General features: G+C 36.1%; 1 protein-coding gene across 4 annotated transcripts in view; it reads right to left on the bottom strand.

Moving 5' to 3' along the window:
- The window catches only part of epha7 (eph receptor A7), an 86,656-nt gene that overhangs the window by 26,454 nt on the left and 33,337 nt on the right, over window positions 1–26,865 (bottom strand). The gene's annotated exons all lie outside the window — the stretch shown is intronic.

Raw genomic sequence — 26,865 nt, forward strand, 5'->3', positions numbered from 1 at the left:
CATAATCAAATCATTTATCGAAATCACAATTCATTTATTTAGCACATTTTAAAGTCACAAAAGTTGATCGAAAGTGTCTCAATTTTAAATAAATACATAAATACTTTGAGCAAAACCTCATATCTAAAGGAGATAAAAAGTAAATTGATCAAAGTAAAATAATTTGCTTTAAATAATATTAAATATTATATTTAATCTTATTAATATTATTAATATAATTGTATGATATTATAATAAATGATAACAAATAATTTATTATAATATTTAATTTTCAAGGACATTTTTGTTTACTTTTGCAAAGTCCAATGTAAAATAAAACCAGCTGAGAAAAGCTAATCATCATTCGCTCGTGTCTGTGTATGTCTGGACCAAAGGTTATTCACTCATTTAGTTGATAGTGCACATAGTTGAGTGCAAACAGTGGGAAAAAGAAAAAGAGGACAAAACCCAGAGAAATAAAGAGACATAAGCCAGAAAGGGAAAGAAAGCAAGGAGAGGAGAATTCACTCCGTCAGTAGAGGCTCAGTGATTCAGAAAATAAAGTAGGTAGAAGATGATGGCCCCCCGTTTTGATGAATGTTGAGGGAACCGGCAGAATTGCCGTGACAAGGTTTTCTCTTTTGCTGTCTTGTGCTGTCTCTCCCTCTCTCGTTCGCTGCCTGTCCCTCGACCCCCAGCCCCGGCGTCCTCCCGTTGCACACTACCAAACAGAAATGTGCTTTCCCAACCACCGTTACCAAGAGCTTTGTCACTTTCAGTTAGAGCGGGGCCAGGGGGACGCTCCGATTTGGCGCTGCACACAGGAACCGCTCAAGCTGCTAAGTAACGCTTTCATTTCTCTCAGGGATCAAAGCTTGAGCTTTTCGGCAAACCGTGAGATGCTTTAGAAGTGAAAAGGCCACTGAAACTCACACTTGCAGCTGGATCTGAATGTATAAAGTACAGTTTTGGGTCTAGTCACGTCTAGTTTGCTTGGTGTTTTCTTTAAATGATGTAAATGTAAGTAAGCGAAACGAAACATATCACAACCTGTAATATTTTGCCCTAATATTTGAATAATTTTTTCCCCATGTTTTCCTCCTCACTTTCAGTCTTTCTCGAATAGTAAATGGGCGAATGAGCTATTGGGCTGTACAGAGAAGTGGAATCCAATTCAAAAGCAGATCCAGACAGCAAAGGCTATTTATTCTGGAGTCTGTCATTGGCAGAACTGATTGATAAAGTTGACTATTTGAAAACATAGATTAGAAAAAGCTCTCAAACATACAAATAACAGCTTCACACTGTGAAAAATAGTGTTTATCCTGAACAAAACATGTTATGTAACAAAAAAAAAGGGAAGGAAGTCAAATTCACAATTTTGTTTTTGTTACATATCGTTTGTTTGTTTGTTTGTTTGTTTGTTTGTTTGAAAGAGGGAAGGAAGGAAGGAAGGAAGGAAGGAAATAAGGAAATAAGGAAGGAAGGAAGGAATAATCACAATTTTGTTTTTGTTACATAAAATTTGAAGTCAATTATTTTGTTTGTTACATAATATTTGTTTGTTTTTTGTTTGAAGGAAGGAAGGAAGGAAGGAAGTCAGTCAATTATTTTGTTTTTGTTACATAATATTTGTTTGTTTTTTGTTTGAAGGAAGGAAGGAAGGAAGGAAGGAAGGAAGGAAGGAAGTCAATTATTTTGTTTTTGTTACATAATTGTTTGTTTTTTGTTTGAAGGAAGGAAGGAAGGAAGGAAGTCAATTATTTTGTTTTTGTTACATAATATTTGTTTGTTTTTTGTTTGAATGAAGGAAGGAAGGAAGTCAATTATTTTGTTTTTTGCTACATAACATTTGTTTGTTTGAAGGAAGGAAGGAAGGAAGGAAGGAAGGAAGGAAGGAAGTCAATCACAGTTTTGTTTTTTGTTACATAAAATTTAAAGGAAGGAAGGACGGAAGTCATAATCACAATTATTTTGTTTTGTTGCAACATTGGATGGAAGGAAGGAAGGAAGGAAGGAAGGAAGGAAGGAAGGAAGGAAGGAAGGAAGGAAGGAAGGAAGGAAGGAAGGAAGGAAGGAAGGAAGGAAGGAAGGAAGGAAGGAAGTCAATCACAATTTTGTTTTTTGTTACATAAAATTTAAAGGAAGGAAGGACGGAAGTCATAATCACAATTATTTTGTTTTGTTACAACATTGGATGGATAGATAGATAGATAGATAGATAGATAGATAGATAGATAGATAGATAGATAGATAGATAGATAGATAGATAGATAGATAGATAGATAGATAGAAGGAAGTCAAAATGATTAGAAAATAGACACAAAAAAAAAAGGTTTATCAGAGCCTAATATCTCTGAAGGATGTTTGATCTGAAAATCAAGTTTCCTTCAATACTGTGACTGCTCCTTGATCTCATATCACTAGCCATGGTTTCTAACTCTAACTCCAATAGCCCAGCTGTCCTATGTGGCGAGCATGTCATGAGTTTGGAATGGCATTTAGTCGTGTAGCAGCAGATGCCGGAATGCCTAAGCGAAGCTGGTGAAGATCATCCACACACTTCCTCTCACAAATTAGAGTCCAGCGGTGGCACCCTATTATCAGCAATCACTGCTCCCACTGCACCATCTGACCCTCAGACACAGAGTCACCTGACCCGCATTAGAAACATTCATTTACAGACATATAATCATACAGTAATCATAGTCTCACCGACCCAAGATTGCCACTGTCCACACACTGTGAGGTCCAAATGTCAAAGAACACTAATGAAAATGCTTCTATCATGCATTATATATTATGAACATAACAATTTGAATATCAAAATATCCTAGTATTTAGTTTGTCCTTTTGTTTTAATTACTGCAGCACACGAGTTTGTGTCAAATCTGATGATCGTATTCATGATCTGAGATGATCCAAAGAGCATCTTGTGTCTCAGTGGAAACAAACAAACAAAAAAATCTGACAGTCCTTACAAAAAGTCACAATCAATGTCCCAAATTATTTTTTGATTAGACACCTAGAAATAATTCTTATTCATTTTAAATCATATTGTTTTTTTTTAATTTTCCAAATTTAAATTTTCAGAGTGTTCTCAGACTTTTGGGCCTCTCTGTATTATTAAATTGGATTTGTACAGCACAGTTTAAAGTTTTCCCATCTAGTTTCTCATTTTTGGTCTTTGTAATGTGTTGCTGTTATTTCATATTTCCATAACACCCAGACATCTGGTAAATAAGACTTAAAGATTTGAAAGGTAACATACATAAACACAATGAGAAATCCTTATCAAAACAGAGATGTTACAAAACAAGCAATGTAGGAATTATGTTCTCATTTCCTACACTGAGTAATTGTTAAGGGAGAGAATGAGAGACATCCGTGTGCATCTCTGAGTCTCCGCTGTGGGTGAAGAGAGAAAAATAGAAATCGTGTGATTATGACTTGACTCCCATGTGCTAGAAAAGACAGCACTCTGGATTTTATCAGGCTACCCAGCATCCCCTCCACTCAAGCGTGATGGCCTCAGCCATAAGCACCTCATCATCTCCGCAATACACACATCAGCACTCCACGTTCAATTCCCAACTCCACCACAGCTTCCGTAGGAGAAACCCTCAGACCGCTCCTGACATTACACGCCCCATCTGCTGCCACGGGCCGCCCATGTGACTTACCAGCAAATCAGCAAATCAAAATCAAACGGTTGAGGTTGCATAGATGCACATTTGCTTTAGATTTGACTTCTGTGGAAATGACAACTTTGAAAATATACAATTGGTAGATTTTTTATTTTTATTTATGTGTGTGTGTGTATATATATATATATATATATATATATATATATATATATTGCCTTCACTGGAAGTTCACTCATCACTCATGAGACTGGCCTCTGGTTTAAGCATGTACAAACACACACACACACACACACACACACAAACATGCTTCACTCTAATTACAGACTTTTCAGGAACACAGACTGCAGTGGTGGGGTGAAAGGTTGTTATGTAATCATAAAAATATGCCACAGACCCTTCTCTCTCTGGGCGTTTCATACAGTGATCCTGACCACACAGACCATCGAAGCAAATACCCGACCCCAAAAGCGACGCAATCCAAATGAAGGATGAACGTCCTGGGACAGAGGCCAATTTCGGCCCACTCTTCCAGTTTATCTGCTGCCAGCCTGACCTTTGGCTATACAAGAAGCTACACGACTACAAGACATTTGCAGAGTGTTAACACGCGCCATGCTTTTTATCGTTTGTCTTAATAAAACAGAGGCTGCATGACGATTCGCATTTGAAGGGCTCACTAAACAGACAGAAGGACCTCAACCTTCTCATCTCAGTGAAATGTCAAAGTAATGCCTCAGGCCTGCGCAACACATTCACACAGGCACGCCGCGCTGATTGCATATCTGAGCTGTGGCAGAACCGAAAAGCTAAGATTATTCACCAAACAAGCTGTGCTTTAAACTGATGGTTTTTTCAGGGTCAGAGGCACATAGCAAAAGCTATTATTTTAGATTTTGCATGCATTCAAGGCCACTTTTCTTAGTTTTACCATCAGTTCTTCAGTTCCTCTGACTATCTCTTAAAGGAACAGTTTACCCATAAATGAAAATCCTATCATTTACTCACTCTCGTGTCATTTCAAACCTTTCTTTCATTTTTAGGTGGAACACATATGGTGGCTTTGGATGAGAAACAGACCGCTTTTATGGTCCTTTATGATGCTTGAAAGCTCTAGTCTACATTCATTGATATTGAATGGAAAAGAGTGACCAGGCCTTTTTTATTTTTATTTTATTTTTACAAATTTCTCCTTTTGTGTTTCCAGAAGAAAGAAAGTGCCATACTGTTTGAAATAACATAAGTAAATGATTTTTAGGTTAACTCTTCCTTTTTCTTTATTGAATAAATCTTTCATTTTTTACCTGATTGGTGAATTTTAAAATCTTAAATTAAAACTGCACGAGCGCTTCGGAAAAATTATGCTATCAAAAATAGTCATTTATTACCCCAAAGCCTCTGTCAACAGCAATACGATTGTATTAATCAGACCTCACATGCTCTTTAATCACGGGTTTGGATGCCGTCCACATGGGTGGAACCAAATCCAGCCATGCTCCGTTTTTTTTTTTTTTTTTTTTTTTACCGGTTTCATGCATGGCTCTGATTAAAGCTTGTGTGAGCGCCAAGGGTTAGTCATTCACCAAGAGCTGGCTAAACTGAAAATCAGAGTCATTGATCTTTCTTTAAAGAACATGCAGAAAGACTCAAAATCACACACACCCATTTGATCAGATTAGACCCACATACAGAGATGCTCAAATGCGGACTCTACATATACATATATATATATATATATATATATATATATATATATATATATATATAGGGGTGTAACGATACCCTCATGTCACGATTCGATACATATCACGATACGATATCATTGTGATACTCCAAGACATATGGTAAAAAGATAACAAAAAAATATACTGTTGATTAAAATGCTAAATTTGGTTTTACATTGAGAGTGGAAATAGACTTGGACTTGCTGTTAACCCAATGCACAGGACAATGGGGATACCAAAATAAAAATATTCATGATTCTGTGACACAATATTGTTACACCCCTAATATATATATATATATATATATATATATATATATATATATATATATATATATATATACACACACACCCCTAATATATATATATATATATATATATATATATATATATATATTTCCCCCAAAGTTGCATTTAAAATCTACTTGGCTCAAAAATCTCTCCCTTACTTCTTCTGATCTTCCTATTCTGATGGATGCTCATTCTTTTTTGCATGCCTGCTTTCTAAGACGGTGAGTGATGAGGAGAAAGAGAAGAAAGGCAGAGAGAGAGAGAGAGAGAGATAGGCTTGTATGTGATGTTTTATTTGGCCTGAACGCTGCAATCAAAGGCAGGGAGAGGGACACATCTGCAAAAGCCTGGACATGCTCCGCTCCAGCCAAATTGGCATCAAAGCGAGTGAGAGAGGTAGAGAAAATGAGAGAGAGACAGATGAGAGATTGAAGGGTAAGAGAGAACTGCTCTTGTTCAACAAACACTCCAATTCCGCTCGTAGCCAGAGAAAATATGAAATGAAAAACAGAGGAGGCTGCCTGGGCCTAAAAACCAAACAAAGAAAATACTTTTTCCCTTTACAAAGATCCCAAATTTATTTTCCAACCTACAGTGTCGACCCACACTTGCCCCTCTCTCTCTTTTTAATGACCTCTTGTTATCCTGCTAGTGATGGAGAGAACATTTGCTCAGGTTGTTGTCACTGTTACTCCACAGAGATATGCGGTGACGCTTGCTCAGGTTTTGTGTTTAACATATCTGCACACTGACATGCCATATAGGCACTCATTCAGCCAAACGCACCTGGCAACAAACAGATACATACCATTCAATGTGTACGCACATGTGCGTGTTTCCGCTTAGTGTGCGCATGTGTGTGCCCAGCTGGGTTCAAACAAATCTGCAATAGCCATAAATAAACCTTGTTAATATTTGTTCTGGTTATTTGAAGCAACACTCCTTTAAACCTTTTAAACAGGGTTACAGCTTCTACAACATCCACCCCCTGGTTTTTTTTTTTTTTTTTTGTCACAGAAACATATTATACATATTAACATTTAAGTTACAGAAACTGAATTTGATATATTATTTAAAACTAGGATAAGAATAAAAACAATACTAATAAAAAAGGACAATTTTGAATATAGTTTGACTATATTTACACATATCATTGGGTTGTCAGAGTGCCAAACATTAAGAAATTAAAGTCTCAACTGAAAATGAGGGTTCAATTCTGGAATCACATAGCGTAAATCACAAAATTGTACCACTCCTAATGTATATTAAACATCAACCACGGCATGATGAGAGAGACATTAGATAACAAATCCATCAAATTCCACAGGGAAAACCATAAAAAGCATTCCAGTATGTGTACTTATTTTGCGTTCCTCAGTTGTGTGAGAGAGATCAAACAGAGAGAACTGATCTGATTGGCTGTTTTGTGATTGACAGTGTCATGTCACACCCCTCTTTCATGTTCGGTGTGAACAGACAAATTGCTTGTGACTATGATCCTTGTTATTATAGTCGGACAAAACGAATGACTCAACGTTACAATTGTCTTGTTTTGAGATGCGTCTGGTTTTGTTCATCTGCGCTGTGGTGAACAGACTTTGATGGAGGTCATCTTAACTAACACTAAACTAATTCCAGACACGCTCGCACAACAGCACCAGCTGTTCGTCTGCCACTGCGGCGAACGTTGTGCAAGACATCTGAGTCAGGCGGATGCGGATCGTGTTTGTTTGCATGTATCTGTCATCGCAGGTGAGCAGCACTATCATTTTTATGTCTCATCTGGACTTGACGTCTTCTTTACAGACGCACAGAACCCAGCGTGAAGGAATCCCTTCTATGACACGCAGCTGCGTATGAAAAGCCGCCACATCTTTCTTTTTTAGCATGTTTAGACAAAGCCCTTGCCGGTACTTACAGATGTATTGCTTCACAAAATTTATTCCAAGTGGTCTTGCTTCTGTTGGCTTGCGATATTACTGTGCGGTGACGTCCATCGGATTACAAATAATGAGGCCCAGAAAGACCCACTGCTCTGTTCTGTTAGTGAACAGAAACTTGTGTTGATTGTGATTAATGTCGAATTGAAACAGAACCAGAAACAAACAGATTTGTTAATGAGACTTTCGTATTAGAAAAAAAAAATGACTGTGAGTTTTCAGTGGTTGGTCAGTAGATCTGTTTTGATCACACCTGTAATGATGATTTGTTATCAATTACCAGGATGTTTACATTAGTCTCAATGAGATGATTCATGGCCCAATTAACTCTGGCTCTGGGAAACAGACGTTTGAGGGAACCGTACTTTGCAACGGGGGCTGAAAGTTCAAGCTGATTTCAGTGCTTTTATTCTTCTCTTTGGTTTTGTTCTTTCTGGCCTGAGAATAGGGTGATCAGAGTGAGAAAGAGCTGATTATTCTCTCTGTCTGAAGAGAAGAGGATTCTAGTATCCATCTGGCTCGCTTTAGTGTGAGAACCTGAGCGTTGCTGACGGATCCTCTACAAGCTACAACAAAGCTCTCTCTTACTCAGCCGTGGTTTACCAAAGCTCTCCTCTTACACCCTTTCCCACTAAATGAGTCAAATCGAAAACACACGAGAGGCAAATGTTTTCGTTTTTAACTCACAGGCAACACTGAAAATACAAAAGTCTTATTTTATAAATAAAATAAGAAATATTTTCATGTTATATGTATAACATTAAAATGATTTATATTTATATGTTAAATACAATAATATATACAGTATTAGTGCAGAAAAGCTTATTTATTTCGTGTTCAATTTAAATAACTATTCAACAAACAAACAGGCAACCTTGAATGTAAAAATGTAAATAAACATGATTGATGAACTGAGTCCAAAAGTCTTAGACCACTAGTAAAAATTATATTACTTTTTTTAATTCATTCTACTCTTATTTAATTTAGTAAACGTAAGCAATAAGGTACGAGAGGCTGTGCTGTATCGTGAATAAGTCACGGCTGAAGGGCGTTGTTAGGCACGACGCGAAGCGGATTAAAACGGTTACTACACAATACAAATATTAAAGCCAAAAATATGTATCAATGCAACTTTCATGAAGTAAACTTTCACTAAAAGCCTTCCTTCCACCGGATAAAATAGTCCCTGACAGTGAACAGCAACAGAAGTTACATTATTACACCATTAGATGGCGGCAAAGACTGTCTTCATAAGCGTGTCAGTCAGTAGCGAAGACTTTTACATTGAAAAGACTGAATTGTTGTGAACACGGAACAAGACGCAACTGACAAATGCTTTGATTAGCGCTGTCAGTCACGGGAAAACCCCTTAACTGTTAAAAGGACAAGATAATACATCGGACATTTAAACTGATTTTATATTATGAACATAGGACTGACCTGAAGGAAAATGCTGAATGCAGGTAATAAACTCGCTCATTCAATCTCTTTCTCACATTACTCTTCTACATAATACAGTAAGCTTCAATGAACAATATTAATTGAGAACAATTTACGTTGCTAAGAGTGGTTGCCAAGGATGTTGTGTAGTGATACACAGAACCGTTGGGTGAAGTGGTCATAGCTGTGCTTTATCTTGAATAAAACACAGCTATTGACCAATCAGAATCAAGGACAGGAACTATATACAGACAAACAATATTTGTTCAAAATAATACTCTAATTCTATAATTGAATATCTTATTCAATTTATGACAAAAATATCATACTTTTTTATATATTTAATTTCTTATTCAATTTATATCATATCTATTCTTTGTTCTAAAGTTCTCCAAATGTTCTGTTTTAAAATACATTTTGAATGCCATCTTTTAATGTATTCTCAGACTTTTTCGACCGAATTATATAAACCTAGATCTTTTATCCCTCTGTCTTTCATGTCTCTTTATTCTCAGCTTTCTAGGCCAAAACGTTACGCTAGGAAACTCAAACATGGCTTTTAGATGACAGACAGCAAAGCATATTCCCCTGTCTCTTCCCTGTGTCCCTTCATATCTCCATATCTCGCTCTGTACATTGCAGATTCAGCCGACTTAATCGCTCCAATTGAAAGTGCCTGTGAGCAGTCCAAGCTCCCAACGCACAGTGCAGAGATAAAAGAGAGGGCCAGTTGACTCTCATCCCCCAGGATAGCTGGCCCCTAATCCTATTTTCTGTACTTTTATGAAATGAGAATAACAATATTCTGATGGATAAAGCGGTGGCGACATTCATCTCATTGCTGGAAGGGGTCTCTTTTAAGCCGGCTCGCCCAGGTGGCTTGAACTCTGACCTGTGCGTGGAAGAAAGCTATTCCTGAGGTAAACACATCTGCTATCACTGCTATAAATTAGTATACATTGTGTGTATGTTGTCGTTTCTGGTTACACAACATTTTTGACGCTTCCAGAAGTGTGCAAATGAAAGCCTTATCTTTATATCCATCTTCAACTTGCAAAACTGTATTTTCCCCATGCTGCTCTTTTTAGCACGGCGTCTGCAAACAGTTGCCGTACCAGTTTTCCGTGAAGCAGTGGCACGCATTTGACGTTTTTAATAGGTCTAGGACGTGAAAGCCTTTAGTGTCAAATTTCACTAGCGTCATTATTCCATAAGAACTCAGCAGCATATTAACATAGAGTCAGTGAAGACAATAAAAGTGAGCTTTTAAAGCCCGTCACCCCTAATAGACTAGATACTGACTTCACGTTTCCAGTGCATTTATGTTTTTCATTATTTTTAGAAGTAGTTTTTTATGAGAAACACAGCAATAAGCTTCTATTAAACAGATTTCACAAGACATACAATGCCGTACAATCAACCGCAGTATAAACTAAAAAACAAAAAACAAATTAGACCTACATTTTAGGATTTATGCATTTGTAATGCATATACAATTTCCATCCATTTGGATTACACAGTTTTAACTAACTAATTAACTTAATGTGATGCATATTTGTTAATCATACATACATTAAATAGGTAAGAAACAGGTTCATATTCCATAATAGTGCTAATAAACTGAATGTCTCCAATACAAACTAATCAGGTTTATACATTTATCATCAATAAATCCCATTTCTTTCAGTCTCATACATTTTAACTAATTGAATATTGCTTGTTCACAGCTAGCCATATTTTAACCATATTTATACTTAGTAACTGAGTAAATTTAAAGTTTTACAAATAAACAGATTCTAAGCAATTTCATTAATAAATGCATTTAAATACAATCAAATACATGTAAATAGTTAATAAACTCTGCCTTTTTTGAGTGTACTGTGAAAAAAGAAAAAAAAAACTAGAAAACCGTTAAAAAGTTAGAAGTATCACATCAGGAAATGACTGGCAGTCTGAAGCACAAAGTGCAGCTCAGGGCGGCTTAGAGCTACTTCACTTGAAGAACTCCACAAATAGTCCTATAAATATGGTGGTCTCTAGATAACATACCTTTTGTCATTAAGTAATTATTGAGGGTACTTGCTGAAATTGCTCCATTAAATGGATAATGTTTTCTAATTTAGGATCAAAGCCAGAGTCTTTTGCCGGCCGACGGAGGACGTTATTGCGGGTTCCTTAAAATGACAAAACCGTAGAAGAGTCAAATAAAAAGCTGCCCGGCGTGTAACATAAAACATTACCCTACTCGCTCTCTTTGTTTCCCTCTGTACATCTATAAGTTGGAGAGGACAGCAAATGGAAAGTATTGAGATGTGAGGGGGGAATAGAGAGGTCTTGTGGATCCTTTGAAGTCTGATTAAAGTTTGGAGAATAGCCGGTTTCAAAACCTCCATCTTAGATTAAAAATTCACCGTTTTCCCCCTGGAAAAGATGGACAATACATTAAAAAAGGCAGAAGCGCAGAACAACACACACATAACAAAGATGTCTCCGCATTTCCGGTCAACTGAACTCTCCATCCATATGGAACTAATCAGGATCCAATGCAGTGAATCACTCTTAATGGCGCTGTCTCTAAAAGTGGTCTGCCTAACACAAGCATCATTAATCAAAGTACACATCTTTAAAAAAGAAGCTGCTCTTGTCTAGTCTTTGTTTATTGGCTTGAATTACTGTAATCCCTCACTATTAAACCAGACCAATAGCCTTTCAAATCTATAATCCCTCCCCATGCCAGACTGCCCTTACGAAAAACTTTATTCAAGTGTGCTATTAGTATACTTCTTTTAAACTCAAATTAAGAAAGTATACTTTGTCTACTTTTTATGTACTTCTCAGAAATATACATAAAATTGCACTTAAGTATACTTGACTTAAGGCGGGCGTACACGGCGCGTTTTTTGCTGTCGTACGAGCTCGCAGGCGATGTTTTTCAATCGCGTGGAAATCGTTGATGCTCGTATGGTCGCGGCTCGTATCATGTTCGAGGAATTACGAGCCGAGCAGAGTGCCTTTACGAGCACTTCCCGACCTCCCGATCATTTTTAAACATGTCAAAAAAGTTCAGGAGCTATCGGTTTGAATTCGTGACATGTGTGCGGTTGAACGAGCCGATTTTTTTATCTATCTGAAGTTGACCAATCAGGAGCTAAGAAAAACCAAAGAAGAAGAAGAAGAAAGATGAAGATGACAGCGCCACGGCGAATTTGGACCATTGAAAAGGAGGATTAACTCGCTGAACTTTGGGCGAGCGCTGTATGATGTGTAAAGCAGTGTGTACTATGACAGGGTCTTCCGAAATGATATTTTACAGCGGATCGCCCAAGAGCTATAGTTATCAGGTTAAAAAATAAATTATGCTTGATCCGACTCGACTCATGATCCGCTTTTGATCACAACATGAAATTTCTTTGTACAACTGTACTATACGTGTTGGTAGCCATTAAAGATATTATATTTAGTTTCATATTTATGTTTAAATATGCCTATTATAATGTTTTTTTTTTTTTTTTATTTCATCTATTTGATTAAGACAAGTGAACAGCATGAGTAAGATAGAATACATCATATGCGCAATACATCGACAAGGAGTGTGTCAGACATGATTTTGATCACTTCATTAAGTTTTGTTTTGTAGAAAGCCTTTCTTTAAAGTGAATTTCGTTTTGTAAAAATTGTATCTTAATTTTAATCAATGTTTCATCAACCAATTCCCTCGATTTAATAAATTAGAAGCAAATTTATTCATGGATGCGCATGCGCGATCACTTGCACAAGATCAGGAGCGTGTTATAGGCTAAATGAATTGAAAATCAGCGTATAGGCTGCTTGCCTCACATACATGATAAATATATCTATAGAAAGCTTGAAATGTCTTCTTTTAAATGAAAAAATTCAAAACGAAAAGAAATGGGCTACTCTCTGATTATGTAATCCGAATGAAATGTGCATTCTCTAGGCGCGTCCACTGTGAAGATGATGAGAGTGAGCAATGTCAACTTCATCTTTGCAGCCGACACTGATTTAGAAAACATTAGATTACTAAAAAAAAAACAATTAAAATGTCTCCTTGCTGTTGTCACATTCATAATCATTTCTTTTGCCGGTTCTTTATGGCAAGCTTTATGTGTGCGCTTGAGTGCTATATAAATGCTAATTATAATAGTTTATTCTCTCCAGTATTTAAGAAATTAAATGTGATTAGTCAACTAATGGCTTGAACAACTATAGTTGATGAGAAAAAATATATATATATCACATAGGCCTATTTTCTATCCAGCATGTCACAAAGGGTATTCTGATTTGAGCTCGCGCTCCGCTCGCATGCTCACACACACACGCACGCACGGATTACCTCGTCCGTATGATTTTCAGATAAACTCACTTGTGACATGTATGTGGACATACGATCTTCTGACCATCAGAATTCGCACCGTGTACGCCCGCCTTTATACTGACAGAAAAGTCTAAGTATATTTGGCCTATACTTGTACTCAATATTTTAATCAAGATATACTTAAAAGTACAAATAAATATTCTAAGTATACTTGGCTTGTAGTTGTGTTTAATCTTTTGATTGAGTAGCCTATTAAAAACTTTTTCACATAGTTTTACGTACGTTTTATAAACATACTTTTTTTTTTTTTAAATATTTATTTAAAGAAAACAGATATGTTCCTAATTTTAAGTGAGTAATTTTTTTTTAAGTTTGAATTTTTGTGTAGGTTAGTCCACTGGTAGTGTACAGGAATTTACTTCAAATCTACTTTACTCTGTACTTTACTGCTTTACCCGCCATTGACTGAATTTTCAGGCTATCCATGTTTTCACTGTTATACGGTAGGGGGCGCTATTACACATCTTCTGAAAGAGTACTGAATCTCCAGATCAAAACACAGGTGAAGAAAAAGCAGAAATAATAGATAGAATATTGCTATTATGCAAATGTAAAATAATGCGATCATCAAACATTGAACAGCATATAAGTTCAAAACTGCCTTACGTCACCGAATGAAAGCTTTGGCGGGTGTTAATGTTTATTGAGAGTATACTTCAAAGTGTACTTTCATAGACTAAAAAATGTGCAAAAAAATTTTAACTATCAGTATACCTAAAGGTTTATTTGCAGTATAGGTGCAGTACAAACGAAAAACTTAGTTGTAAACTAGTTGTGTAATCAAAGTTTACTACTATTACACAAAGTATACTTAAAAGTATACTTTTATACACTAAAAAGTCCCAAGCAGTATTGAAACAGTACACTTACAAATATACTTCTAGTACACTGATATTAGTAAAATTGTCAAAAATCATATAATGAGAATGTACAACATGAATCCATTTTCCAAACCGTGTTTTTGTCTTACCCTGAATCATTATGGTACACTTATAATAAGTATTTATATTCTGACTATTTCAGACCGGACTGGTAGGACCCGCCGCAGAGTATCACAGTAACTGCGTGACTCGCCATAGACATACACGGAGAAAAGTAGCTCCGGCTACAATGTTCTTCCACAAGACGTGTGCAGTTCTGTTTATTAACCGCTAGAGGGCCAAAAATCGCGGACTGCAGCTTTAATAAAATTAACTTAAAGTATACTTATTTTTTGTAAGGGTGGGCCAATCAGGAAAATAAAGACCACCATCACTGTTGCTCCTGTGGCTTTTAAACATACACAGGATCCTCGTAACAATGAACACAGCCTAGACAAAGGACCAAGAGAAAAATAGACCTGAAGCCATCAGGCCACTCTACTGGATAACAACTTAACAGGTGTTACTTCTTCGGGGACTGAATTGCTTTACTGTAATTGGTGATTTTACATGAGCCTAGTCATAAGTGGGGGACCAGGACCACTGTTTGCTTAATAAGTTGTGACCAAGCCAGCTCCCAACTTTTCAGAGCACAATAATGGTTAGAACAAGGCTTTGGCCTTTCTTTGTGCTCTCGACTTGTTTTCTTAAGGGAATTAAATCCACTTTGTCAGCAGTTAATTGGAGGATGCTGCTTTTCTATTATGCAAATAGAAAAGTTTTCACTTCATTTAAACAGAGCCACCTCTTCTGTTATTTAGGGGTAAAAGTCTAAGAAAAGCCCTTCAATGCCCCTGTCCAAAGAGGCATTGTGATTCAGACTGGGTGGTCATAATGTACAGTCAGGTTCATGAAAACATGGGTTCAGAGAAATGAGAGGTTGATAAGTTGTATGGAAGCTGTTTCTCCCCATTTGTTTGTTGCCATACTGTTGTTTTTCCATGGAACGGAGGATGTTTATTACATTTTGGGAGCCTGAAAGACACTTGTCAGATTGTAGTCCTGCTTTTGGAGCGACATTTAAAATAAATATTTATATATAAATAATTATTGTTACATTATTTTATGCAAAACTTTAAATAAATGGCATAATTGATCATGTATAATAATACATTTAAATAAAAATTAAATAAAATATTTTTTCATTAACTAGTTTATATATCTTGTTCATGTCTGTCACCGGGGGTTGTGGTAAGGGGCTTAACCTGTTTACAGTCTGTGATCTTTCTGAAAGAGAGAAACACACCTGTCTAGACCACACTGAATCCCCCGTTCTTTCTTTTCCATAAATGGAGAGGAAAGGTCAGCAAAAACAGACAAAGCAACACAAAGGCGGTGGTTTGTGTTTTGTTTTGTTTTGTTTTAACAGCACGTGAAAGTGGGCACCCGCTCTTCTCTAAAGCAGGGTGGAAAAATGCTCTACATTTTCGCAATTTCTGTATTTTCCTCTGTACTGTCAGGGAAGAAAAATCACATTCCTCTCCGCAAAGGAAAGTATAAAAGGAAAGAAATCTATAAATAAACCAAAAGAAAATGTAGGAAAGCAACAAAAGAGCAAACAACTGAGCCATCCCTTGAGTCTGAAATTGTTCCTTTGCACAAATCTGCACAGGTATTTTCCACATGGTTGTTAGCACAACACGGTTATGTCAAATCCCCTTGTTTGGAACCATTTACAAATTCAAGCCACGGCTAAATATTTAACTACATGAAAACCAGTGCTCAACAATAGGGGATTTTATATCTGTCGTAGTTCAGATTTGTACTTGCCCTGACAATATTTTCACTGGTCTCACTCTCACAGCAAAAACACAACAACCATAATTTATTTATCGATCTATTTTTTAATTAAAGGTTTTAAATCTATCTATATCAAAATAAGCATTAATTAAATTAATAAATGTATATTTATTTGTTTGTTTGTTTGTTTGTTTAATTTGCTTGTTTTTGGTAAAGATTCAAGGATTTTAATCAAAAGTTTTTAAATCTTTCATATGTCAAAACAATAAATTAATAAATCAATCTATTTATTATATTTATTATTTATTATCTATATATATATATATATATATATATATATATATATATATATAGTCAAACCAAAATGTATTCAGACACCTTGAACATTTCATTCATTAATACAGTTTATCTACTATAGTTTTAAAAAAAATGGTAATAAAATATGACAAGATCTCAAAGTTAAATTGTGTCAGAAAAAAAAAAAAATCTTAATTATGTCAGATAACATGTGAGCAAAACATGGTCAGGTCAAAATGTCAGAATAATTTTTGGTTTGTTTGTATATATATATATATATATATATATATATATATATATATATACTCAAAGAAAATGTATAAATGTTTTTATTTTTATGTATATTTTTATGTATAAAATTTTTTTTATTTTAAATGTATAATGTTTTTTTTTTTGAGGGGTGCATGACAATTTCATCATCGGGCCCGAAACACTCTGGCTCCGGGCTATCAGGCCTTCCTTTCTGCTGAGCCATGATAACTAATCCAAAAGGACGCAAATGGACACCAAAAAAGATAAACTAAAGCCTTCTGGACCATATCATAAGTGACAGAGATTGTCTTAATTGTGGCGAAACAAAGCTTGTCCTAAACAAAAAGCAGCAAGCCGTTCCTGTCCACTGCAATGACAGAACACCTGCTGCTGGATAAGACAGAAATAAGTTTTTCAAAGCTTATGGTCACTAGCTGCCATCCCAGCATCTTCTCTGCCTCCTGTTACCCTTTTTTACGGTGTCCAGTCCAGCTGTGTTCCCATCTGTCTGCCGAATAGATCCCTCTCACTCAGTCTGTGGATGCTGTAATCTTTTTATTGTTGGTTTATACTATAAACATTAAAAGCCAGGAGAGCAGATGGCCTTCATATCGTCCTGCAGCTTTGATGAAAAGGCACCAGAGCAATATGGCCGAGAGACAGAGTGTGCGTGTCTGTGTGTGTTAGCGTCACATATAACTTACAGAAACCAGCAGGTGTGAGAGATGAATAAAATCAAGTTACGCTTAGGAAACAGCTAAAAGTTGTCAAAAAGTTGACGATTCTGTGCAGCTGCCAATTTTTTTTTTTTTTTTAGCTATTTTATTCTAGTGAACGTTTATTCTCCTACACTTATTCCCAAGCCAAAGGTAGCTAGACTAAAACTCATTAGAATTTCTTTTGGCTAATGGAGAGAATAGGAGGAGGTGCGAACAGGAAGGGATGAAGACATAATTAGTTTCCTTCTCCACAGGAGACGGTGCGTTGATGAGACAATGAACAACAGAATAATGAGGAAAAAGAGAACTTTTCCATCATCTTCTGGCCTTTAATCATGTAAAAAAAGACCAGTCCCTAAAAAAGAGATGTTATGATGAGTCTGCTTTAAATCAGTAAGAAAATGTCAAATGCACAAACAGATGTTTTAATTTTCATTTATTTCTACAAAACTGTATTGAATTTGAATATTAGCCATAACATAAAAATGATTATCAGCTTTTCGGTACAAGACAGATTTTTAATATTGGTGCATCTTGTATAAAATAGTGATTTGAGCCTATTTAAATTTATTATGCGAGAAGAAAGAAGCACAGAGTGATACGAGAGATGTGAAACCAGCAGTCATTGTTGCCAGGAACAATGGTCAAAAATACATTCAAAAATAAATTTCTTCCGAATGCTCTAGAATCAAGATTTCCAGACAACATAATAATATAAGGATCTTTTTCTTACTTTACCACTAAAATGTGTGTATATGTCTGATTTCTTTTACTGTGAATGTTTGACAAGCTTGACAAGGCTGCTCTGAAGAAGTAGAATATCAGATATGCCAGTCCCCTGTTCAGTTTGGCACATAGATTTGTGCTTGTCACACAGGCAACAGACAGGGTAAAAGGATTTGGCACTCTTTCACATCCAAACACACACACAAACTTTAACTGCACATGCACGCGATTTCTCTCTCACACGTTTTAAGTGTGAGCTGTTAAGGCGATGAGTTTGCTCTTGAGTGTGGTAGGTTGCGGCAGCTGGTCTCGGGCACCGCTGACACGCATCTCAATTCAGTCGCACACTATCACAGTACCTCCCCTCTGTTTCAACCCTTCTGCAGCAGGAAATGAAACACTCTAACCCCAGAACGGCATGCAGGAACACATGTTGCATGTAAACAGCAGGACAGAGTGCCACAGGTGCATTTGTTTGTATGCGTGACTGTGTGCACGTGTAACCATTTTCAGAAATGTTTGGCTAAATAATGTGTCAGGTTGGAGTTGTGTTTGCATTTTAACAAAAGCATTTAATAATGGAGGTTGGAGTTGGAGTATATCAATTATAATATATATATATATATATATATATATATATATATATATATATATATATATATATATATATATATATATTATTATTATTATTATTATTTTTTTTTCTTCCAACTGGTGACTCCATTATAAAACAATTGATTAAAGTACTTGTGCACTTACACACTGTGTTTAAAAGCATAATAAATAACAAAGTACACTCAAAAATCTTGGGTTAAAAACAACCCAAGTTGGGTTGAAAATGGACATTGGGTTGTTTTAACCCAGCATTTGGGTTAAATGTTGATTAAATATGCTGGGCAGTTTTATTTAAATCAACTATTGTTTAATTACTATATGGCTGGCTTAAAATGACCCCAAAATAGGTTGGAAATTAAAAATCAGACATGTAATTACTAGAGGCAACAATAATAATAATCAAAAGTTGAACATTTATTAATAAGCAATTTAATAAATGTTTATTGTTTAATTATTATTCATTTAACTTACTAATAAATGTTCATTTCCAACATACTTTGGGTTCATTTTAAGCAAGAAATACAGTTTTTTTTTTTTTTAAATGGTTGAATTAAAAAAAAACTACCCAGCAGGTTGGGCAAACATTTAACCCAACCACTGGGTTAAAACAACTTATTTCGATGGGTTAAAACAACCCAATTGCTGGGTTTGTCCATTTTCAACTCTAACTTGGGTTGTTTTTAACCCAACATTTTTTAGAGTGTACATAACTAAAAAAACAAGTTAAAAAAAACTGAGTCACAAGTTGGAAGAATATATATAACAAGATACACATTAGCTCTTTTATTACGTCTCCACACAAGTAGGAAAAAGTATACATGTGTGTGGTGCTGTGGACCCTATACAGAAGTGTCTGATACAATTGACTGGGTTTAAAATATCCTCATAACCTCTATTTCAAACTCATTGTGAGCTGAAACAGTTTCCTCAAAGCCTCTATGAATTATCCAGTCAGAATGTTCAATTAACGCCTGTCAGTTAGAACTGCCCGTTAATAAGCACCCGCCGTGATGGCCACCAGCATTATGTGACGCTTCCATTTTTGTTCCAATTTATATTTCTCTGCTGATGGCACATCTGAGGACTTTCAGGTGAAAAGCCTCAGAGAGTTCAGAAGGTGGTGACAATTACAAGGAGACTAAAGCCCCCAACTTTTATGCATGGTGGGCATCTGGAACTCGAAAAATATTGATGGTAATTTGGAAAGCGTCTGCTCGTCTGCTCTGCAAGAGATGATGCATTTGATGGCAAAAGCAGGGAGAGGAGGTGAGGTGAAGGGGGGAGAACTTTGTCTGAAAACTTTGTTGCTGCCTCACAGGAATCTAAATAATTGAGCGAGTTGGTATCCGCTCGTCTGACAGAGAGAAAGGATGAGTTTTAGAGCAAGACGGTGGTAGAGGGGGAGTTTAAATAAGAAACACAGAAGAATGGAATGAACCCGAATATGTACAAGTGAGGCTTTTCATGTCTGCCTCTCTACCTGTTGAGTTTGACATCATTATTACAACAGTTCTGCAATAGAGCTGACAATAATATACCATATTAAATTATTTTCCTAATAAACTTTACAATCTAAAAATGGCTGGGAAAAGGGCTGGGAGATATATCGCATGCGATTGTCACACGCATTTCGTCAGTAAAGCCGGTCCCCTGATTACCGCTAAATCGCCATCACCTGCTTTCAAATGGAGTGGCATTTAATAGACAGAGCCGTAGTTCACTGTCAAGCTACGCAATATCGCGTTCATTATCGAAGGCGATTCATCTGTGATAATGAACGTGATATTGCGTAGCTTGACAGTGAACTATGGCTCTATCTATTAAATGGCGCTCCATTTGAAAGCAGGTGATGGCGATTTAGCGGTAATCAGGGAACCGGCTTTACTGACGAAATGCGCGTGACAATCACATGCGATATATCTCCCAGCCCTAGCTGGGAAGAACTAATCCTTAAATATGTAATGTACCATAAAAATACACATTCTCTCTCTATGCATACAAAATAAGTCAATTATTTTAATACTTGTCTAAGTGGTACAGAAAAAAAAAATTATATATATATATATATATAAAACTTCATTTTTTAAATATTTTTTAAATTTCTTCTGACCCCAGAATGTAATATGGGGCATTTTCCCAGAAAATAATCAAATATGTGATATATATATATATATATATATATATATATATATATATATATATATATATATATATATATATATATCAAATTTAATTACCATGAATTTTTTTAAGTTCATCTGGCAAATCAGTCAACTGTGCTTGATTCCACTTGCTGGACACTGAAAGTCCTGCCCTCTCTCAATCCAACAGGTCCCTTCAAGGTGGTTGGCAAACTTCCTCTCCGTCCCCTCGCTCATGCTGGGAGACAAGTGTAGATCTCTCTTTCTTGTTCTCTGCGTCTGTCTCTCTCGCTTCCGTGACACAGCGGCCAGTTCAGAAGGACACACTGGAGCAGTGGCTGCTGGGAGTCTGCAGTCAGTCAAGCAGAGAAGATTCTGGGGGATTTGGGGGGCTTCGTTTGCCAGCAATAAAAGGCTTGCAACAGGATCCTCACTGAGATTAATGACCTAGATAGGCCACAGCAATGCCATTTAAATGGGAAAGTAATTAAAGTGCACCTTCCATGAAAATTATTCATTGCTGACGGATTGGGTGACGGACGAATCGTGAGGCATTTCGCACAATGCCACAGGTTAAGTGCCCAGAGTAAGGCCGCCGAGGCCACTGTGAGCCAGACCACCAGCGATTTAACCACAGCTGTTGAATTGTAGCGACTGGTCCAGCTCTTATCAAATTACCACAGATGGAATTACCAAAAGAGGGAAGACAGAAAGAGAGAGAGTGGCAAGGGAGAGAGAGAAAGGCCTCTCAGGTAACATAAAACGGCATACAAATGCTACAAAAGAGGCTTGAGGGATCCGCTTAACTAGAAAATTACACCACCTAGCACTGGCCGACTGGGAATCCCGGGAATCAATCAATCCATTCTGTTTAACGTCCCTGCCACAGATTAGGATTTTGCAGAGATCAATCAATGGCCTTATTGTTCCCCAAAGTGTGATTCTTCTCAGGGGTATTGAACGGGATCCATTTTGCAGTGATAACATGTCGAAAAAGTGGCCGTATTAATTACAGGAGAAATGCCGCAAGGATTGTCTTTCAGTCTGGGGCATGAGAATGCTTTCTCACACTTTATACTGCTTGGCGCAACACATTTTAGACATCGCTTGAAACATTTGCAGCGCATTAGGATTCTCTGAGCTCAGCTGCATTTGAAGTCACCATGAAATTTTATGGAATATTGCAGTGTTTATTATAAATTATTTATCTGTGCGCATCGTTTCTCGCAATTTCCATTTCATGCCACCTTAAAAACACGAGAGGGGACAAAACAGTTCCTGTTAATGTGACCAGACTGCCCTGAACATGAGAGAACATTTTCTGTTATTTACCTCAGTCTCGCAGCTCAAAACACAAAGGCTCTTGAGATCAAAGTACACCGCTCGTTCTGCAGTGCGCTACAGAGCGATTCTCCTCGAGAGATGAGAAGAAATAGCCCAAGTAGAATCTCATAGCGTTGGAAAAACTAGGCTATGTATGGAATCCAAAGAATACAATTTCTTATTTAAGCCATTAACTCTTGAAAGCGGAAGATAAGAGCAGTGTGGCAGAGTACAGGGTTAATGTGCTTCCCTATCAAACACTTAAACAACTTTGCAACATCCTAGACAGAGTGGGCCGCAGTCAGAGGCAGCTATCAGCGGGCAACATGCACATCATGCTCCTCTGACATGTAACCTAAGCATTAAAAATCCATTTCCACAGCTTCTCGCCCTCCCTCGCTTTGATTCTGTTTACCGCGCATGCTGTTTGCATCTAAAATGCCTGTCTCACATCTGGTTGCTGAATTCTACGGCATGGAAAGGGCTGTTCGGTGCCTGATTCCACACTGTTCTCATCAGAAGGACTCTCCTGAATAAATATTAATGGTTATTCTTTGAGCTATTTCCGCTCAAGAGCATTGGGAAGAACAATGGGTGTTGTTTAGACAGACACAGAGAGAGGTGGAGCGAGAGAGGAAAAGAGAGAGACGCATCCGAGGGCATCTCTACAGAGATGTCAAGTGACAATAGAATGCTGATTGAAATGCTCTTCACCAAACTTCCCATGCAGTCCTCTAGAAAGAGGGGAAAAAGAATTGCCATTAAACAGAGAGAGAATTCACAATTGTCTGCAGGGGGGGGTGGCAAGGGGCGTTAGAGAAATGATGATGATGAACCTGCCGATACAGAAGCAGTCGCTATTTAAGCCCATTTCATGGAGAGCAGGGAAGTAATTAGGCTTTGGAGGAACAATGAGTACTTTGAGTAGCCCCACTTTCATACGGACACATCCCTTCTTATGCTTTCTTTTTGTCGCTTATTGTGTCACTCAGCAGTGGAAGGATAATTAAAGAGAGGATTCCTGAATTCCTCATCAGATGTGTAGCCGTCTGGATTTGGGCTCTGCACCTTTGCTTTCTGCTCTCCTTACAGTTTCTACTCCTACGCTTGCTGCCTGAAGCGCCGACTTATTCTCATGCAGATGGAGACCAGCGACGAGAGTGGCTCATTCCCCCTCACCCAAAAAATGAAAGTGCTGTCATCATTTGCTCACCCTGATGCTGATACAAACTCATATGACTTTCTCGAAAACAGTTAGATGTTTTTAAAGTCAACATGCATAATATAATATAATATAATATAATATAATATAATATAATATATTTTTTGCATTATTTTACATTACTGTAAAAAAACGCAATTATTAACACAATTAAAAACAGCAAAATATTGCAATATAAAAATAACTTTTCTATTTGAATATATTTTAAAATGTAATTTATTCCAGGGATGAAAAATCTGTATTTTCAGCAACCATTACTTCAGTATTCAGAAATCATTCTAATATGTTGATCTGGTGCTCAAGAAACATTTATTATTATCAATGTTGAAAACAGTTTAATATTTTTTGAAAACTGCTTAATATTTTTGTGGAAACTGATACGTTTTTTCACAATTCTTTGTTGAATAGAAAGTTCAAAATAAGCGCATTTATATGAAATAGAAATGTTTTGTAATAATAAAAAAGTCTTTTGTCACTTCTGATCAATTTAATGTGTCCTTGCTGAATAAAAAAAATATATTAAATTCTTAAAAAAAATTGTACTGACCTCAAACTTTTGAATGCTAGTGTAATATAATGTATTTTTATTATATTCATTAACAAAAATAAGAAGTAATTTCAGAGGTGGGGAGGCTGATTATATTTTGACGGTTTTGATTTCAGAGTAATATGCACTGATGAATCTTAAAACAAAGACATTTATTTCAATTTAGGCTATATTAGATTCATTTTAATTCTTGCTCCTCACCCCAAATGCTCCTCTCTTTCCCTTTCTCTCTTCTTTATACTCTTACAGGTATCCCCGCAAGGTTAACAAGTCTTGGGCAGAGCTTAAAAAATGCCATTTTTTTCTACTCTAAAGGCCTTGATAAAGTCATCAGTGTTAACGAGTGTCCTGCTCTGTCAGACTGGCCGGCAGCTTATTGTTTCAGGAAGCTCCATTCTCACCCATTATGAGGTAGTCATCCATTGCTGTGGTAACCCAGGGGTAAAATTGCGCCTGTAAGGCTCCGGTGAGCAGAGAATTGAGCATGCTCAGATAGGGTTAAATTTTTTCCATCTCGGCTCTAAACAAGAGTCTGATTGTCCAGGGGTCCTATCGGTTTGCCATCACAGAGAGCCTGTTGTATTCAAATGGAGCCTGAGCTTAGTTATTAAAGGTGAATCATTAAATCTATTAGTAATTGAGTGTGCAACCATTTCATTTGAATTCAAATGTAGATATTTCCAAAGCTATAATCAAGGATGTGCAGTCCTGTATAATTAGGCACGTTTTAGATCCACCTGACCACAATTAGATGCATTTCTTAGAGGTACTTTATAGAAGATGAGCTCTTGTGCTCAAAAACAGCTGGACAGAGCACAAAACAAAATATTTTAAATAATTTTAAAATATAATTTTAAAAAAAGGGAGAAAATCTAGTCAACCTCTAAATGACTAACCTGACTAGTTGAATTGACGATACAGACCCTATTCCTAGCTAGAATCTATTCATACTCAGATGGGAATATTTTATTCTGTTCTCAATTTTTCAGTCTCCATGGCCTACTCTGTAGTTTGAAAGACATGAAAAATGAAACCGTTAATACTGCCACTACAGAAAACAGGGCTTTACTAATATATTTTCTCAATCTGACAATAACTAATGACTAAATATTGCCCAGGGTGGCTGGTGTAATTGTCTGTTGTCAGTATGCCAGACATAATTACGCACGGCTCTCACTTTGAGACAAGGGTCTTTTCCCTCTCTCTCTGTCCCTTATCTCTCGTTCTCTCTCTCGCTCGCTCCTAACCTACCAAGGTGTCCGTGTGTCCTTGTGGCTCCTAGCTCCAGCGAGTGTCTCTGTCACGATCCCTGTCATGAAACATACATCATCCCCTCTCCCCTTCCTCCTCGGCTCCGTTCCTCCCTCATTTTACTGCCTGCTGGTCATTATCGCCTCTCCCTCTGTGTCTCTTTCCTCATCTCTCTGTGAACACGTGCATGCGTGAGCTGCTCGTATTATCCTGTCACTGACCTTGTTTTTTTTTGCAAAGCATAAAAACAACAAAAATGCAAATGAGAACTTGAGTTTTGAATGCAGGTGGGGAAACACTTGGGATGTACAAAACTACACGCTGTCTGAATCAACGAGTCTGTGAGTTGCCTGAATGACTAGTTGACTAATTGGGCTAGATTAAAAAGAACTTTTTTGCATTTCTTAGACAGTGTTTACATAAAACGCATTCTTGCATTTAAAAACAGCTAAACTAAGTGAAACAGAACGGAAGAGGAAGCAGGAGTCTTGAGACGAAATGAAAATGTCTGTCTCAAAGACCTTAGCTGTGGTACTTTACTTAGTATGGTGTCTAAATAAATAAAAATAAAAAATAAAATTAAGAGAAAAAAAAAAATAGACAACATATGTCTAGATAAAAATAGTACATATTATGTAGATAAAACATCTAGATAAACTATAGTCAACATGTAATATAAATAATTTTGAAAAAAATATTTATATATGTCTAGATAAATTCTATTAATATATTATTATATATTATAATGATATATTATCGAGATATTTATTTAGATTTATTTTTCGATAATATATTTTATAATATATATATATATATATATATATATATATATATTTATATTAATATATTAAAATAAATATTATATATTAAAATAAATATTAAATACAAATATTATTAGAATATATTATTTTATTAATATAATATTGTATATTATCAACTAATCAACATTCATGCCTAGATAAAAATATTTTCTAGATACAATAAATAAGTAAATACAAAATTATTTTAATATATTATAATTATATATTATCGACATAAGTGAAATCTAAATAAACTAGATTATTTATTTCGATAATATATAATATTTTATAATATATATCTCAACATAATCTACATTCATGCCTAGATAACAATATTTTCTAGATACAATAAATAAATAAATACAAATCTGGATAAAATGAGCAGCATATTTCTAGAAAAATTATTATATATTAGCAAGAGAGGAAAACTAGATAAACTAGATTTTTTATTAAGATGATATAATTTTATAGACATGTACATTATCAAGATTGAAAAAATCTAGATAAACTAATCAACATTAAAGATAGATAAAAACTAGATACAAAATATTAGATATTATTATTATTTTTTTTAATTAGCTTCAATAAGAGACTAGTCAGTTATTGGATTACTAGTCAACCATTGTGACCATCCCTAGGTAACACATCCGATACAGTGGGATCTCTTTTCCAAACAACAAACACTCAGATACTGAATGTGTTTTTGTGTGTGTGCACGTACAACAACACTGCAATCTATGTGCTAGTTGCTGAAGCATGGTGCTAAGCTATCACTGTCTACTAACCTCTTGTTAATGACCAGAACCAGTATGCATTTGAACGCAAATTGTATTTCATGGATGCTTGGGCATGAAAGAGAAATCTTGTTTTGCAGATCCATAAAAAATAGTTAATTAAAA

This window comes from Megalobrama amblycephala, linkage group LG11, assembly GCF_018812025.1.
Source record: "Megalobrama amblycephala isolate DHTTF-2021 linkage group LG11, ASM1881202v1, whole genome shotgun sequence".
Lineage (NCBI taxonomy): Eukaryota > Metazoa > Chordata > Actinopteri > Cypriniformes > Xenocyprididae > Megalobrama > Megalobrama amblycephala.